The 17250-nt window shown below is 39.9% G+C and overlaps 1 non-coding gene across 1 annotated transcript; it reads right to left on the bottom strand.

Annotated features, from left to right (window-relative positions):
- Positions 1-14169: 14169 nt before the first annotated feature.
- TRNAC-GCA (transfer RNA cysteine (anticodon GCA)) lies at positions 14170-14241 on the bottom strand. The gene has a single exon. It is a non-coding gene; the product is annotated as a tRNA-Cys (tRNA).
- Between the last annotated feature and the right edge of the window lie 3009 nt (positions 14242-17250).

The raw sequence follows: 17250 nt of genomic DNA, 5'->3' as shown, positions 1-17250 counted from the left end.
TAAGGAGAGCTACCGATGTAACCTGGATATTTCTGAGGGATTCATTTGGGGTGCAACCCACCCCTAAATGTGGTCTGCCTTCTAAGGGAGCTATTGACTCAGAAGGCTGCTACCAGATCAGGGGGCAGAAGGGCAGATTTCTGATCTGGACAGAGCAGGGGACACAGGTGCAGTGAATGAAACTTGCAGGCGATGTCTCTACCTGGCAAACATTGCTTGTTTGCCTTCCTCTCCATATACTTTGCTGTCAACAAATCTACTTAGGAAACTGATCTCTGCAATCCAGGCTGTCCTCGGAGGCCCAAGTGATGTGTACACTGTGTCAGGTCCCCGGTCTCAAGAGCAAAGCAAGGACTTTCCTTACAGGATAAGTCAAGGGATCCTCAGATTTCACCACTCTGTGAAATACTGAGAGACAGGTGGGCATAGCAATGAGTTTCAGCTCCTCACACAGAGCATGTGCCGGGGAGGAATCCCTGCTCTGTATTTCCTCCTGCCATGGCTTTCATCTGGGATCTGCGATCAATAATTTTCATATCTAGCTCACTTGGAGCTCACCCAACCATAGGTAAGGATAAGCACATGCTAGGCTGTTCCACTGGGCTTTCTGAAACACTAATCTATTATAATGGGATCCTGGACACTGACTCTGAAAGTCTTCACTTTTTCATTTCTTACAAATAAAGGAAAATATACAACCAATACTGGATACAGCTCAAGGGCTGTAGTGAGCTCATTGACATGGATTACCTTATGTAATTGTCCCCAGGTAAAAGTCATTGTCCTTACAGAATATCTTTGGCACCAAGGGGAGTATAATGGGTCTGCACTTTCCCTGTGAATTTATCAACAGGGACATCACCAGAGTCCTCTGCTGATATCATATTACTGATGAGCCAGACCCTCTTGAAGAAAGACATTCCTGATAGGGAGCATAAATGCTCAGGGCCTGATCCTGTGGAACCTGCTGTCTCTGTGGTTATATAGGCAGCAGTGATTCAAGACCATTTTGATAACTGTGAAAGTACTCTTGATTTATTTAAAATTTTTAAAATTTTTTATCAGCTAACAACAAAAAGAAGTTTTATTTTTATGTTCCACCAGGTATCACATGATTTAGCTATCATGCAAAAGAGCATTTGGTAGAATCTCTTTTTTGACTCATTATACTTCTTTAGCTGTCTCTCACACGTTCTCCTTTATCTGATGAAATCTACGTATGCAAATGGCTGATTCACTTTGTTGCACAGCCAAAACTAACACAACAGTGTAAAGAAGCAACTATACTCCAATAAAAATTAACAAACCAAGCCCTTAACTAAATGACTCTTGACTTTAAAGATCCTCAAACCGAATGAGGTGCATGCCCATGAGTTGTTGGAGTATAAAGTTATTACATAGTATTAAAAAGCAGAGACATCACTTTGCCAACAAAGGTCCCTAAAGTCAAAGCTATGGTTTTTCCAGTAATCATGTACGCATGTGAGAGTTGAACTGTAAAGAAGACCGAGTGCCGAAGAATTGATGCCTTCGAACTGTGGTGCTGGAGAAGACTCATGAGAATCCCTTGGTCTACAAGGAGATCAAATCAGTCAATCCTAAAGGAAATCAACCCTGAAAATTCAATAGAAGGACTGATGCTGAAGCTGAAGCTCCAACAGTTTGGCCACCTAATGTGAAGAGTCGACTCATTGGAAAAGACTGATGTTGGAAAGATTGAAGGCAAAAGAAGAGGGTGGCAGAGGATGAGATGGTTAGATAGCATCACCAGCTCAATGGACATGAATTTGAGCAAGCTCTGGGAGATAATGAAAGACAGGGAAGCCTGGTGTGTTGCCGCACATGGGGTTGCAAAGAGTTGGACACAATTAGCGACTAAACAGCAATGAACAGCAGCAGATCCCTGATATCATCTGAATTCTCCAAACTTGCAAATGCCATGATGGTAGAAAATTTCCCAATAGAATGCATGTGCTAAATGAGCCAAAGAAGCACCGCAGAGTATTCTTGGAATGCAGCTCTGAACATGCAGCTTGGCTCTCTTATTTTCATCAACTTCAACACCTCAGCCATTCCACATCTGAGCCTCAGCAAAATTATAAATGACCCAAGGCCAGGTGCCTTCAGGGTGTCTTTAGAGTCTCCACTGTTTTGTAAATGATATCAGCAAATGGCACACATCTGTCATATTTGACTAGCAAAGCAGACTTGAGGATTTTGGTTCCTTGTCTTTTGAACATTCACACTTTCTATTTTTATTTTTGTTGTTTGATTGTCTTAGGTACTGTCACTAGAAAACAGCATGCACCCTAGAGCTAAACTGCATGGGATTCAGTGCTAGCCCTGCTACTTCCTAGCTTTGCAATCTTAGGCTAGTTGCTTAACCTTTCTGTGCCTCAGTTTCTATACTTGTAAAGTGTTGACAACAGTAGGATTGTTTTAAGGATGAAATGAACTCATGCACTAACAGCTCTTAGAACTGTGCCTGACAGTAGAAGCACTTTACAAGTGTTAGCTCCTCTTATTGTAAGTCACCATGGCTGCTAGAGTTGACATCTGGAAGGTGTGCTGAATAGCATGTCCTGCATAAAAATATGATAATGGCTCTTGTGTTTGCAACTAGTATCTATTAATTAAGAAACCATCATTTGTACTCTGTAATTATATTTATTAAACCCTAACTCCTATCATAACAATAATTAGTTCTTGCTAATTAAATTTATCAAATTCCCCTTGGATTCATATCTTAGGTAAATATTTAGTAGCCCTACACTAATTATTTTAATCAACATGGAGTGTATTTCAAATGACTACAAATAGTTATAACTAATTAAATTGAGTACAAAATAATATCTTATGTAATAAATTTGCAGGTGCTAAAAAGAGTGGGAATGAACCACAGGATAATGTTTCAGGACCTAACCACCTGACTTGGTGACTGCAGCATTTCCAAAGCTTAGCCAACTTGCTAGGAGAAGTAGCCTGAGAAAGTTTATTGTTCTTCTTCTGATTTGTCTTCTACTGCCAACGTTTTGTGCATGGAGCAAACTCTGTGTGTAATTTGAGAACATGCCTCATGATTTGGAATTGGATGCATCAATACTAGTGATTAACGCAGAAGCGGGAAGCCAGCAACAGCAGCAGTAGGGCAAATTCCTGCTTCAAAGAGTCTGAAGGAAGAAAGGCAAACTCTCTGAGGTTCCTTCTTCTGCAGGCTTTGTTTCCTCATCCTGAAACTGCACTGTCAATTGTTTCTCCCGCTGGGAAGTCCTCCCCACCCTACCCAGCTTCTCCCATCTCCTTCCTACCAAAGACCCTGAACCTTTGAATTACAGTCACCTGATTGGTATCCTGTTGCTAGGAAACTATAAAATGAATGTGTCGTATTTTATAATAAAGAGGCCTGTGATCCATCCTTGGTGAGACATGCACAATCAGGTGTGGCCCCATGTGGAACTGACCAGCACTGACCACTCCCCTCTCCTCTCCTCTGCTCCCTTCCAGAGTCATGGTGAGATAACTGGCTCGAGTTAAAGGTGTCCACTCCGTGGTCCCCCATAGGATTGTCTGTGGCCTGAATGAGGGGTCTGTCCATGGCTAGGCTTGGAAGGATGGTCGTCTGTGTCTGGAATAGGGGGTTCAATCGATGCCCAGGATTGGGGGGATGTTCAATTCACAACGGAGTTTCAATACTCACTCTGGGGTGGGAATTAGAGTGTAGGCTGTTGTGAAGTGCTATTAGGGAGAGGCAAGAAGGAAATGACCACTGAAGCCCTGGCAGCTGGATTATATTGTAATACAAATAGTTCATCTCCAGAATAATGAGTTCAAATATTACACAGTCTATGTAGAAAACTAAATCTTTTCAAAATCATCTTCAGCCCTTCCTTGTAAACGACAAGTGAATGATCATAGACAAGCAGCCAGCAGTGGATGCCCAGGGCATGGTGTCCAGCATCACCCCAGGCTATCCTGACCTTCCCTTTTCATCAGGTGGCTGGTGGGAGGTGGGGGCTGCCTCTTTGCAGCAACATACTTCATTCTATTTTTGTGGAGGAAGTGTCTCAAGTGGGCATGGGAGGGGTCATTGGAGACATATCAGACAGTGGATCTGCACTTATGCTCTCAGAGAAGTTCAAACACACAAAAGAGTTATAGAAGATGCACGAACTTTATCTCCCCTTCTCATTAAGCTGTCATCCACATTCAGTGTGGATCTGTTTCCTGGTTCTGCATATCACTTTCCCTCCGTCTAGCTCCCTTTTGAGTATTTGTGATCACATGCAGCCACCTTTATGATAGATGAATCATTCCTATGGCAACCACAGTCATCATGAATCCTCTGAGTGAGCAGGCAGGAGAAAACAGCTTTCAAGAGAACAGAGATTCTAGGTGGACCTGGGGAGCAGAGAAACCTGAGAGCATTGAATGAATGGAGGTAGGATCATATCATGGGAACCAAAAAGGATGAAATGACTGAGGCCCAGAGAAAGGACTGGCTTTGCTCAACATCACACAGAGCTAGAACTCAGCCCTCTTTTATTCCTGTACCATGATGTACAAGTAAATGAATGAGCACAGACTTGCCATGTGTCAACTGAAGGCAAACAGGCCATATAATAGAACCTTTATGTGTTCTTCATTTGAACCCATTGGTCTGAATGTGAAGTTTTGTTCATAGAGTCTGATGCTTCAGGACTGAAACTGCATCTGGGTCTAAGACATGTCTCTGAAAATATCATTCTTTTCTATCCCATTTCTTTCTTTTTTTTTTTTTAAAGAAAAAATTTCTTGTTTTTTATTGGAGTATAACTGATTAACTGTCCCATTTCTTTTCCAGGGAATATGCTCACTTGTAATAGTGGTAGTTTGGGGGGTCTCTGGCCAATGGAGGCAGCTCTGTAGATAGCAATGATAAAGAATGTTGGCTTTGCCCCCTAAGTGAGGATATTGTGGGACCTAGCTTTGTCCTTGCTGTGGTTGGCAGAGCATGCACGTACAGCTTATTTAATAGCACCTTATAGACAGGGCTTAGAGCAGATCTGCCTGAATGGAGCTGAGACCAGGTCATAGAAACACACGGCTTTGTTTCCTGGTGGCCACCACAAGGGCCTCACTCATCTGATGCCTACCTGTCAGTTCTGAAGTTACCATCAGTATCTCAGCTCCATGCTTGAAGATGTTCCCCATCCCTTCCTCACCCAAAGATGTCCAGGGAATCCTTCCTTTAAAGGAGGAAATGCTTTATTTTTTGCTTTGAGCAATTTTTATCCCAGACTGTGACCGAAGAATAGGAAGAAAGCTTACATCTTCTAAAAGAATCCACTACAAAAGAAGGTGATGTGCACAGAAGGGAGGTATTGCAGCTGTTTCATTTTTGTGCCTTGCATAGGAGTCTCCTGAGATGGTACCCTGAAGCATACCCATTGTTCTTTTCCTTTAATGGATCAACCAACAGAGAGCTAAAGCCCTTGGCTGACTGGGCAGAGAACCACAGTGTCTGAGCACAATACTACTTATTCTGAGAATAGCTGAGTTCAAATTGTCCTTATTCAATCCACTGCCATATAGCTGCTCTAAGCCCTATCTATAAGGCACTAATGGCACCCAGTTCTGCTACATAATCTAAATCTAACAGATTTTTTAAAAATTTCTGAATTTGCAGCAGAATTTAGCATAACTGATCCCACACACCTTCACCTTCTTCTCATGGCTCTCATATCAATAAACTTTCCAGATTTTTCCTCTCTGTTGGCTATATCTTACTTTCTTTTGTTGGGTTTTCTCAGTGCTTAATTCTAAACCATTTTCCCTCAGTTCAGTCACTCAGTTATGTCCAATTCTTTGCGACCTCATGGACTGCAGCACAACCAGGCTTCCCTGTCCATCACTAACTCCCGGAGCCTACTCAAACTCATGTCCATTGAGTCGGTGATGCCATCCAACCATCTCATCCTCTGTTGTCCCCTTCTCCTCCTGCCTTCAATCCTTCCCAGCATCAGGGTCTTTTCCAATGAGCCAATTCTTCATATCAGGTGGCCAAAGGATTGAAGTTTCAGCTTCAGCATCAGTCCTTCCAATGAACATTCAGGACTGATTTCCTTTAGGATGGACTGGTTGGATCTCCCTGCAGTCCAAGGGACTCTCAAGAGTCTTCTCCAACACCAAAGTTCAAAAGCATCATTTCTTTGGTGCTCAGTTTTCTGAGCAACTCTCACATCCACACATGACTACTGGAAAAACCATATCTTTGACTAGATGGACCTTTTTTGGTAAAATAATGTCTCTTCTTTTTAATATGCTGTCTAGGTTTTTCATAGCTTTTCTTCCAAGAAGCAAGAGTCTTTTAATTTCATGGCTGCAGTCACTTAATTTCATGGCTGATGACTGCAGCCATTTCCCCCTGTATTTATTGATTTTAAAGAATTTAGTGATCATCTCTGTCTATATTGTCCAGTATGGTAAATAATCACTATCCAGGTGTGGCTACTGAGCATTTGGAATGTGGGTATCTGAATTAAGATGCAATAAAAGTGTAAAACACACAACAGATTTCAGAGACTTATAACAAATAACAAAAGAATATTTTTTATCTCATTAATAATTTTTATATTGATCCTTGCTAAAATGGTAATATTTGAATACATTGTATTAAGCAAAATGTACTATTTAAAAAGTTTCATTTTATATTTCTGTCCAGCAGTGTGCAATGAACATACCCAAACTTATACAGTGAACATACCCAAACTTATCTCCAGCTCAGATTTCTTTAAACTCCAGACCATGTAACTAGTTTCCAACTTAACATTTCCCAAGGTTATCTGACAAGTGCTTCAAAAGCAACAGGAAAGGTAAGATTTATGTTTCCTCCTAAATACAGTCCTGTTTTAGTGACACTTCCCTTTTCTTTTCTCCATATGGTTTCCTTCTTCCAGCATTATAGACATGTAGAATGTCCAGGTAGGAAGACCAGTATTACACATGACCACCAATCCTATGGTTAAGTCTTCTCTGCATTATAAAATTTCTTTGTGGGCATCTGTAGTGAGGGGAAGCTCATTTCCTTATAAGGCAGCATATTTCATTGTAGACAGCTCTGTTAGAAAGTTTCCCAATATATCACACTACAATTGGATTTCTCAGAATTTCTAATCATGTTTTATTTCTGTCTCCTGAAGCCATACAAAACAAGTTTAATTCCCTTTCTACTTGTGAGAATTGTTTCATGTCTTGACTGCATTGACTTTTCTCAAGTTAAACATTTCTTGTTCAGGGGCTGTGGTTTCAAGTCTTCTCAATCATTCTTGCCACTTACATTTGAATACAGTATAGTTTTTCTACTTATTAATAATGTAGTTGTCAAACGGTCCACTGATTTCAATAGGCTAGCTGAAGACTTTTGGAAAGGGGTTATTTCTTTCAGTTCAGTTCAGTTCAGTTCAGTCGTTCAGTCATGTCCAACTCTTTGCAACCCCGTGGACTGCAGCATGCCAGGCTTCCCTGTCCATCACCAACTCCTGGAGCCTACTTAAACTCACGTCCATTGAGTCAGTGATGCCATCCAACCATCTCATCCTCTGTCATCCCCATCTCCTCCTGCCTATAATCTTTTCCAGTGTCAGGGTCTTTTCCAATAAGTCAGTACTTTGCATCAGGTGGGTAGAGTACTGGAGTTTCTGCTTCAGCATCAGTCCTTCCAATGAATATTCAGGACTGATTTCCTTTAGGATTGACTGGTTTGATCACCTTGCAGTCCAAGGGACTCTCAAGAGTCTTCTCCAACACCAAAGTTCAAAAGCATCAATTCTTTGGTGCTCAACTTCTTTTGTAGTCCAACTCTCACTTGCGTATGTGACTACTGGAAAAACTATAGCTTTGACTAGACGGCCCTTTGTAGGCAAAGTAATGTCTCTGCTTTTTAATACGCTGTTTAGGTTTGTCATAGTTTTTCTTCTGAGGAGCAAGCGTCTTTTAATTTCATGGCTGCAGTCACCATTGCAGTGATTTTGGAGCCCCCGAAAATAAAAGTCTGTCACTGTTTCCATTGTTTCCCCATCTATTTGCCATGAAGTGATGGCTCCAGTTTCCATGATCTTAGTTTTTTGAGTGTTGAGTTTTAAGCCAACTTTTTCACTCTCCTATTTCACTTTCATCAAGAGGATCTTTAGTTCTTCTTTGCTTCCTGCCATAAGAGTGGTATCATCTGCGTAGCTGAGGCTATTGATATTTCTCCAGGCAATCTTGATTCCAGCTTGTGCTTCAACCAGCTCAGCATTTCACATGATGTTCTCTGCATATAAGTTAAATAGGCAAGCTGACAAAATACAGCCTTGATGTAATTTGTATAAATAATGATATAAATACATTATGTATGTATAAATAAGCAAGGTGACAAAATACTCCTTTCCCAATTTGGAACCAGTCTGTTATTCCATGTCCAGTTCTTTCTTTGGTCACATTAAATTCTGCACCTCTGCTAATACCACTTGGGAGTATGTCCATTTGTTGAGGAGTCCCACCAAACACAAATACTGGTTTGTACAGGTCTCACTTTCATGTATATCCATTTATACCTTGGATATGCAATTAAGCCATGCCTCTTTCATCTTCTGTTTTACTGGTTTGTAATATTATATATTTGAAATTTGTGGTTATACTTATAGTTTAGCCCTTGTATAAGTAAGCTAATCTGGATGGTATTAATTCCTTTTATTTGTTTTGTGTATTAAATCAATGTCATCCAAAATTTGAGTCCTAAACCTGTATTTTCACATAATTATCAGCAGAAGTATATAAAGTACAGGATGAATGTTAGAGCTATGTTTTATATTATAAATCTCTTCTATCCATGTTAGTTGCTCAGTCATGCCTGACTCTTTGGGACCCATGAACTATAGCCCACCAGTCTCCTCTGTCCATGGAGTTTTCCAAGCAAGAATTTTGGAGTGGGTAGCCATTCTCTTCTCTAGGAGGTCTTCCTGACTGAGGAATTGAACCCAAGTCTCCTGCACTGCAGGTAGGTTCTTTACTGTCTGAGTCACCAGGAAGTCCAAGTTATGTCAGAACATAATTCAACTCTCCAGATTACTGGTCATTTAACCAACCACAGGTTTAGGTGACAGGGCTTGGAAAATTCTTCTTCATTATCACTTCAGATATTTCCTCTATCCTGTTCTGTCTCTTTCTGGGACTTCAACTGCATTTCCACTGAATATTTGATATGTCCCACTCCTCTTATGTTTTCTGTTCATTTTTTTTCTTCCCTTTTTCATCTTTTTGTGTCTCAACTGGGATTTCTATTGGCACTGACATATTGTCAAGTAGCTAATTTATTGCTATGCTGTTTTCACCCTACTGCTGAGCCTATCAGAGAAATTCTTCATCTCTGATGTAGTTTCTATTGGCAGAATTTCTATCTGACTTTTACAGTTTTCATCTCTCTGTTGATATTCTATATTGCTTATGCTTATCATCACCTTTTTTCCATTAGGCTCGAGATCAGCAAATTTTTAATTTTTTTTTCGTCAAAGGGCAGAAAGTAAATATTTTAAGCTTTGTAGGGTCTACAATCTCTCTCAAAACTATTCAGCTCTGCCATTGTAGTGTAAAGTTATACCTCAGTAATTGTAAATGAATGTGGTTGTGTTCATTAAAATTTTTTTACAAAGGTAAGAAGAAGCTGAACTTTTCCTGAAGGCCAGGGCTTGCTGACCCGCTGCTCTAGATCATTTGAAATATTAATTATAGCTATTTTAATATACTTATCTGATAGTTCTGGTCATCCCTAAGTCTGCTTATATTGACTGCTTTATCAGTTGACAATGAGTTCTTTACCTTGCTTTTTTAGTTTGCCTCATCATTTTTTTTCAGTTTATTTTTTTTATTGAAGGACAATTGCTTTACAGAATTTTGCTGTTTTCTGTCAAACCTCAACATGAATCAGCCATAGGTACATCCCCTCCCTTCTGAACCTCCCTCCCATCTCCCTCCCCATCCCACCCCTCTAGGTTGATACAGAGCCCTTGTTTGAGTTTCCTGAGCCAGACAGCAAATTCCCACTGGCTATCTATTTTACATATGGTAATGTAATTTCCATGTTACTCTTTCCATACCTCTCACCCTCTCCTCCCCTCTCCCCATGTCCATAAGTCTATTCTCTATGCCTGTTTCTCCACTGCTGCCCTGTACATAAATTTTTCAGTACCATTTTCCTAGATTCCGTATATGTGCATTAGAATACAATATTTATCTTTCTCTTTCTGACTCACTTCACTCTGTATAATAGGTTCTAGGTTCATCCACCTCATCAGAACTCACTCAAATGTGTTCCTTTTACGGCTGAATAATATTCCACTGTGTATATGTACCACAACTGTGTATATGTATACACAACTGTGTATATGTACCACTTCTTTATCCATTCATCTGTCGATGGACATCTAAGTTGCTTCCATGTTCTAGCTATTATAAATAGTGTTGCAAGGAACAATGGGATACATGTGTCTTATTCAATTTTGGTTTCCTCAGGGTATATGTCTAGAAGTGGGATTACTGGGTCATTGCTTCATCATTTTTGATTAAATATCAGAGATGGTATGTGGAAGAACAGAAATAACTAGAGTAAATATTATTTACTAAAGGAAATGGCACATCTTCTGTTAGGCTGTTAGTGCATAGGACTGAATCAGTCTGGTAATATTTCAACTGAAGTTTTGTTTTTGGCAGTTATTCTTACTACAGTGACCTCTGGTATAATGGAGGCTTTTAAATCATCTGGTGATAAGTTGTTTTCTTGTGTGTTTTGGGTAGAAAATAGTGTTGAAAGATTTTTTTTCTCAGTGTTCCTGTTCAGCCTTCAGCTTTCAGTGGTCTTGATACGAGCACATTACGTGGGGGTATCTCTCTCCTTATCTTGCCCAGGTGGTAGAATACTTGTTGATTGAAGTTAGATTTGTGATATTGACTGGGTTCTCTTATGTCAAAGTACTTGCATTAACTCATATTTTTGTACTTTTTTTTCTTATTTAAAGAAATACCATAATGATCCAAATAAAGTTTTACACATTTTTTTAAATTTGTAGCTGCATCATTGTCCTGAATTATCAGACTAATTACTTTGAGAAAGCAAAAATAGTGATTTTAGACATGATTATTTTTCTAGAAGAGGAGTACTGGCTCATAATAATGTTTCCTCTGTAGATTTAATTGAATCATATATAATCAATTCAATAATAGTTTATGGAATCTTGAGTTGATGTCAAGACAAGCCGTCTCTAGATTCCAGGTCAGTCTTACTCCTCTTTAACCTGAGGTAATATTTGCTTTCTATGATTTTTCTGTGTCTCCTTCATGTTCTCATTATGTTAACAAATATGTAACATAACCACATGTTTGAAGTCCCTTTTTCTTAACGTCTCTTTACCTAATTTGGCCTAAGCTTCCTTCTTTTAATGTGTTTTTTCTTTATAGCCTCCAAATAATTATAATTTACAATGTTACTACATTGTTTGATGTATTAGTTCAAGAAAAGTTTTTTTGTAATTAATGTGTCAAGTTTTAGGTTTAAACCTTGAGAAACAAGCTTGGATAAAATTTAGCCTTTACTTCCCAGGCCAGGTGCTAAGGCAGACATGTAACAGGTATTTAGCCAGGTGCATGTGATGAAAACAATAATAGGAGAATAGGTGATAAGCTATGACTAGGGTTGGCTGATAAGCTACAAAAAGGGCTGGGGAAGGAAATTCAGGAAGGTTTCAGAGAGTTTCTGGTATTCTTAAAGTCTTAAATGGTAAAGACTTGAACTTGATGCATGATACAGAAAAGAATATTTCAGACAATGTAAACCATGTACAAAGTAGCCTCATGCGTACATTTTCATAAATTCCCACAATGGTGAAACACGGTGGCAGGTAGTGGCAATAGATGAGGCTGGACAGGAAACTGAGGTCAGACTGTGAAGGTCATACTGGCCCACTGCAGAATTTGGACTTTGTCCTGTAGATGATTAAGATTAATGGAAGGATTTTAGATAGAGGAAACACATGATCCAATTTACAGTTTTAAAAGTGCACTTTCACTTGAGTGAGTATAATGAGACAGTGCAGCTTTATTGTTTAGACTCTGCAGGCATCATATATAGGGCTCATGAGCTACACAAGGGTCCTCAGATTGTGAGAGACATGGGAGAGGAGACACCTTAGCTTCATAGTTGGAAAACTGCCAAGTCAAAATAAAAATTACTTTAATTAAATGCCTATAAACCATGGAATTATGTTAACTGCAGCTCAAATAAACTTTAAAATAGCTTCATACAAATGGGAGAAATGTTGTGTCACATAAGCAAAACTTGTAGAACACAACAATAAGGTGACTTTAGGCTCCCCCTCTCCCTTCAAATCTGTTCTGTGGGTGAGTTCTTTCTCTTTCTCTTTAGATAAAAAAGTATCAATTTGAGGAAAATCCTATGACTTCTCTAGTCACTCTTTAGGAACTAAAATTCTTATGATTGGTCTAATCCCCCTAACAGTCTTTGTTCAATAACTAGAATGCCCAGTTCTATTACTAATACTGTATTTTCATGTATGGTGTTAGAGAATGTTCTAATTATATTCTGTTACATGTAGCTTCCCATTTTCCCAGCACCACTTTAATGAAGAGATTGTCTTTTCTCTACTGTATACTCTTGCCTCCTTTGTTATAGAATAATTGAGCAAAGTGTGTGAGTGTATTTCTGGGCTCTCCATTCTGTTCCACTGATTTGTGTGTCTGTTTTTGTACCAGTACCTTACTGTCTTGATTATTGTAGCACTGTGATGTTGTCTGAAGTTAGAGCACCTGATTCCTTCATCTCTGTTCTTTCTCGAGTATTTTTGCTATTCAGGGTATTCTTGCCTGGGAAATCACATGGACAGAGGAGCCTGGTGGGCTACAGTCCATGGGGTTGCAAAGAGTCGGATATGACTTAGTGACTAAACAACAACAACAACTTATATAATACAGTACATCAACTATACTTCACTTTAAAAAGTTTACCACCATAAAAAAGGTCAACACTTAAAGTTAATAGTTATTTTCTCCCTTGCTTTGGGACTTCTCTGGGCTGTTGGCTTGTATTGGAGAAGGAAATGGCAACCCACTCCAGTACTCTTGCCTGGAAAATTACATGGACAGAGGAGCCTGGTATGTTACAGTCCATGGGGTCAAAAAGAGTCAGACACAACTGAACAAACTGTCATCATTGGGACTTTTCTGGGCTGTTGGCTTGTATACAAAGAGAGGTTTTATATATTTTACAATTATTATTTTTAATTCACTTTTTCCACTCACTAACTGCCTCTAGATCTTGCAGAGTTGAAACAGGGTGGGGATTAGTGAAAGGATGGGTAGGGTTGAGGAGAGACTGGTTAGAAATGGAAACGAAAAAATTGTTCACAAGTTATGTATTAACAGAAGGCAAGTAAATGGACACCTTGGTCACCTGAATATCACAGTGGGAGAGAAAGAGGCACTTAGAATGACTTCTTGTGCGTCTTGCTCTGGTGGTGTCTCTGACTGGACTCTGTGTTTATTCATTCAAGAGGCATTAACCACCTACTTGATATTTAGATCCATATGAATGAGACTGTTCCAAGTCTTGAACAGCTCAAGTCCTTTGGGAAGAGTGGTAAATACACAGCTAAAATGTTCTGTGATGAGAACTGTAACAATGTGATGCTTTGGAAATTATGGGAACACAATGGTGCATTTCATGCAGCTTGAGTAAAATGGGGAGTGCTGCCTCTGGAGATGTAGACCAACTGGTCTTAGTTTGGGAAATACTGATTGTAATTCCTGTGAGGAAGTTGGAAATGGTGTTGGTTATATATATATTGAGGGCTAAGAAAAGGTTTGATCTCACAGAGGAGTTTAGGAGCTATCAGCATGGAGGTATAAGCAGAAGTGGATGAGATATATCATCTAGCGAGAATATCAACTCTCTGACTCATACACATGAGGGAAAAATTGGAAGTATAGAGAACTAGGGAATATGTGGTGGTGGTGGTGGTTTAGTCTCTAAGCCATGTCCAACTCTTGCAACTCCATGGACTGCAGCCCACCAGGCCCCTCTGTCCATGGAATTCTCCAGGCAAGAATATTGGAGTGGGTTGCCATTTCCTTCTCCAGGGGATCTTCCCAACCCAGGGATTGAACCTGGGTCTCCTGCATTGCAGGCAGGTGCTTTACCAACTGAGCTACCAGGGAATACCTAAGAGATAAAGAAGAGATAGAGAAGGATGCTGAGGAGAATGTCAGAGGTGTACAAGGAGAACCCAGAGAGGGAGGAGCCCCGGAGGCCAATGGAGAAGAATTTTTCAGGGATTAGAAAATTACTGTAAATGCTGCAAAGAGCTCAAGCATTGGTTTCTAGGTCCGAGATACCTGGATGTACCCTAGTTTCTACTTTGTGAAGAGTTGGACATGACTGAAGCAACTTAGCATGAACACACTACTTACAACCTATGACTTTGGGCAAGTTATCTAACCATTTAGCAGGAAAACTGTGGGTCTTGGTGCTCCTTATGGTTGCTCTGTAGGGTACTGGGTGATGTTTCCATCTCTTTAGAAGCCATATCCATCTTTTGTGTTGGAAGACTACCAATCCTGTGTTCAGAGACACTTCTTCCCAACCTTCTGTGTCTTTATTCTCAATCTATGCATCCATGTTATCTGAATCATTTATTAATAACTTCTGACTTCCTTTTTGTTGGAGTCTCTGCTTTCTCAGATCCTCTCTCTAGATCACCCTCTCCTGCAACTTAAGGCTCCTGGAATGTGGAGCTGTGTACAGATGTTTCCATCCTGTGAGCACTCCACTGTTTCTCAGGCAGTGTCTCTGAGCAGATGTTCTGCTGTGTGCCTCCCATTTCCTCTGCTGTTGTATTTTCTATACAAACACCAGATTGCATGGCTACAGCCTTCTTTCTGGAGAAAATCCAAGTCATGATGGTGATGGGATAGGCTGTGCTTTCAGGCTGTCAGAGATGGTCTATGGTGCAAAAGCTTTGCAGCAAGAGTGTGAAGCCAAAAGGCTTAGGGGATGCAGTTATGTGCTGTGACTTTATCTACTCATGACCTGTTGTCTCTGGTGTGTCTTCCACTGAGCTGCTGTTCTGCCAGAATGTCTCTTCTCTTTACCTCTTTAGCCTTGCCCTGTGTCCCCATAAGCCTCTCTTGGTCTTTTTAAATTGTGCCCCCTCAACTTGAGCCTTCCCAACACATGGGATTCTTTGTCTCCTGACAGCATGTGCAGTTCGGAGGCAGAGTCAGAGAGCACTTTACAATAACAGACTTGAAAAGTCTTGCTGAAAATGGGGAGGAGGCAGGGTTACCTGCTGGACAGGTTGGCAGGGGGGCAAACTGTCCCCATGAGGGTCAATGTTAACATGTTTCAGTGGTCTCCAGCCCCTCTCACCATTTTCTCTTGGTTTGTGGACTTGTCTTTGATCGCTTACTGAGAATTTGTGACAAAGGGCCCAGGGATGTGGAAGAAAATTTCCTGACTTTATTATTTATTTATTTTACTGCACAATTCCATTTTTATGAAGTATAAAAACAAAACAATCTAACCTTTATTGTTAGAAATAAAGATAATGATTGAGGGGCTGGGGTGATAAATAGTGACTGAAAGGCACACCCCGGAGAGCTAGAATGCAAGTCAGGTTCTCTTTCTTGACCTGGGTGCTGATTGTATAAATGCTTTTAGTTTGTGAAAACTCACTGAGCTGTACCCTGACAGCAGGTGTATATTGTGACTCAAGAAAAACTTTGAAAAATCTATAGCTGGGTATTTTTAAAAAATTGAAATGTAGTTAATTCACATTGTTATGTTAGTTCCAGATGTATAGCTATGTGATTCAATTGTATATGTATTTATATATATACACACATATATATATTCTTTTTCAGATTCTTTTCCATTATAGTTATTGCAAGATACTGAATATAGCTCCCTGTGTTACACAGTAGGTCCTGGTTGTTTATCTTTTTTGTATACAAAAAAGGCAGGCTGCTCTTTAACCTTACCTCTCGATCTGCTTTTGGGAATTCATGATTTGGAAGAGAATTTTCATTTCCATCTTTGTTCCATTCATGACAAGTAAACATCTTTAGTCCTTCATGTGATAGAAGAGGTTGCATTCATCTGTCACTGGCCACCTCTCCTTGCTGGAAATAGCCATCTGGTTGAAGCTGCCTATGTTCCTTTCAGAGATGCCTATAGACAGTGTATCTTCATGTGCATTAGTTTGAATGTTAAGTAGAGCTCTGGAGAGTGAGATAGAGTCTGGGGAGCTGAAGGAAAGGAGGGACTAGAGTGACTCACTTACCAACCAGCCTTACCAACTTACCAACCAAGTTTTATCCATAACTAGCTGAGCCACCTAAGTGATTAAAGGCAGGAGTGGAACTCAGACCTGGCAGGTCTCAGTGCTGCCAGTATGGAGTGCATCTTATCATCCACGCCTCCCTGATTCCACATAGCAGATCATCTGAAAATTTTTATGTGACATTCTCTCTTTTAAAGGACCCAGCAATACATTTATTTATAAAGTGAAGAGTATGCCACAGGGAAGAAAGCTTGACGTTCAGATGCAGACACACCTGAATCACACCATGGCTTTATCACTTCATTTTTTCATTTATTCAGCCATTCATTCATTCAAAATGTTTATCTAAAGCATTCCCTGTCCCAGGCATAATGCCAAGTATGAGGCAGACAACACTGGTAAATTTTCTGTGGCAATCTGGATAATTTAGTAACTTCTCTCAGCCTCAATTTCTCATCTATAAAATATGAATGATGCTACTCTCTGTGCAAGTTGTCATGAAGGTTGAAATAAGGACACAGTTTCTGGCATGTATCAATTTTTTTTTAATCTAGAATTATAATTATGTGAAAAATATCCTATTTTGCATGTTCCTTGAGTTTTTTTTTTTAGTGAAGTCTACATATTTACAATGACTTACAATAATGTTGGGCTTCCCTTGTGGTTCAGTTGGTAAATAATCCTCCTGCAATGCAGGAGACCTGGGTTTGATCCCTGGGTTGGGAAGATCCCCTGGAGAAGGGAAAAGCTACCCACTCAAGTATTCTGGCCTGGAGAATTCCATGGAACAGTCCATGGGGTCATAGAGAGTTGGACACAATTGAGCGACTTTCACTTTCACTTTTCACAGTAATGTTATTCTTATCAAGGTTCCCCAGGTAAACCA

This window comes from Dama dama, chromosome 11 (assembly GCF_033118175.1).
Source record: "Dama dama isolate Ldn47 chromosome 11, ASM3311817v1, whole genome shotgun sequence".
In the NCBI taxonomy this organism is placed as follows: Eukaryota; Metazoa; Chordata; class Mammalia; order Artiodactyla; family Cervidae; genus Dama; species Dama dama.
The sequence above is the reverse complement of the archived record's forward strand: the minus strand, read 5'-3'. Positions and strand labels throughout refer to the sequence as shown.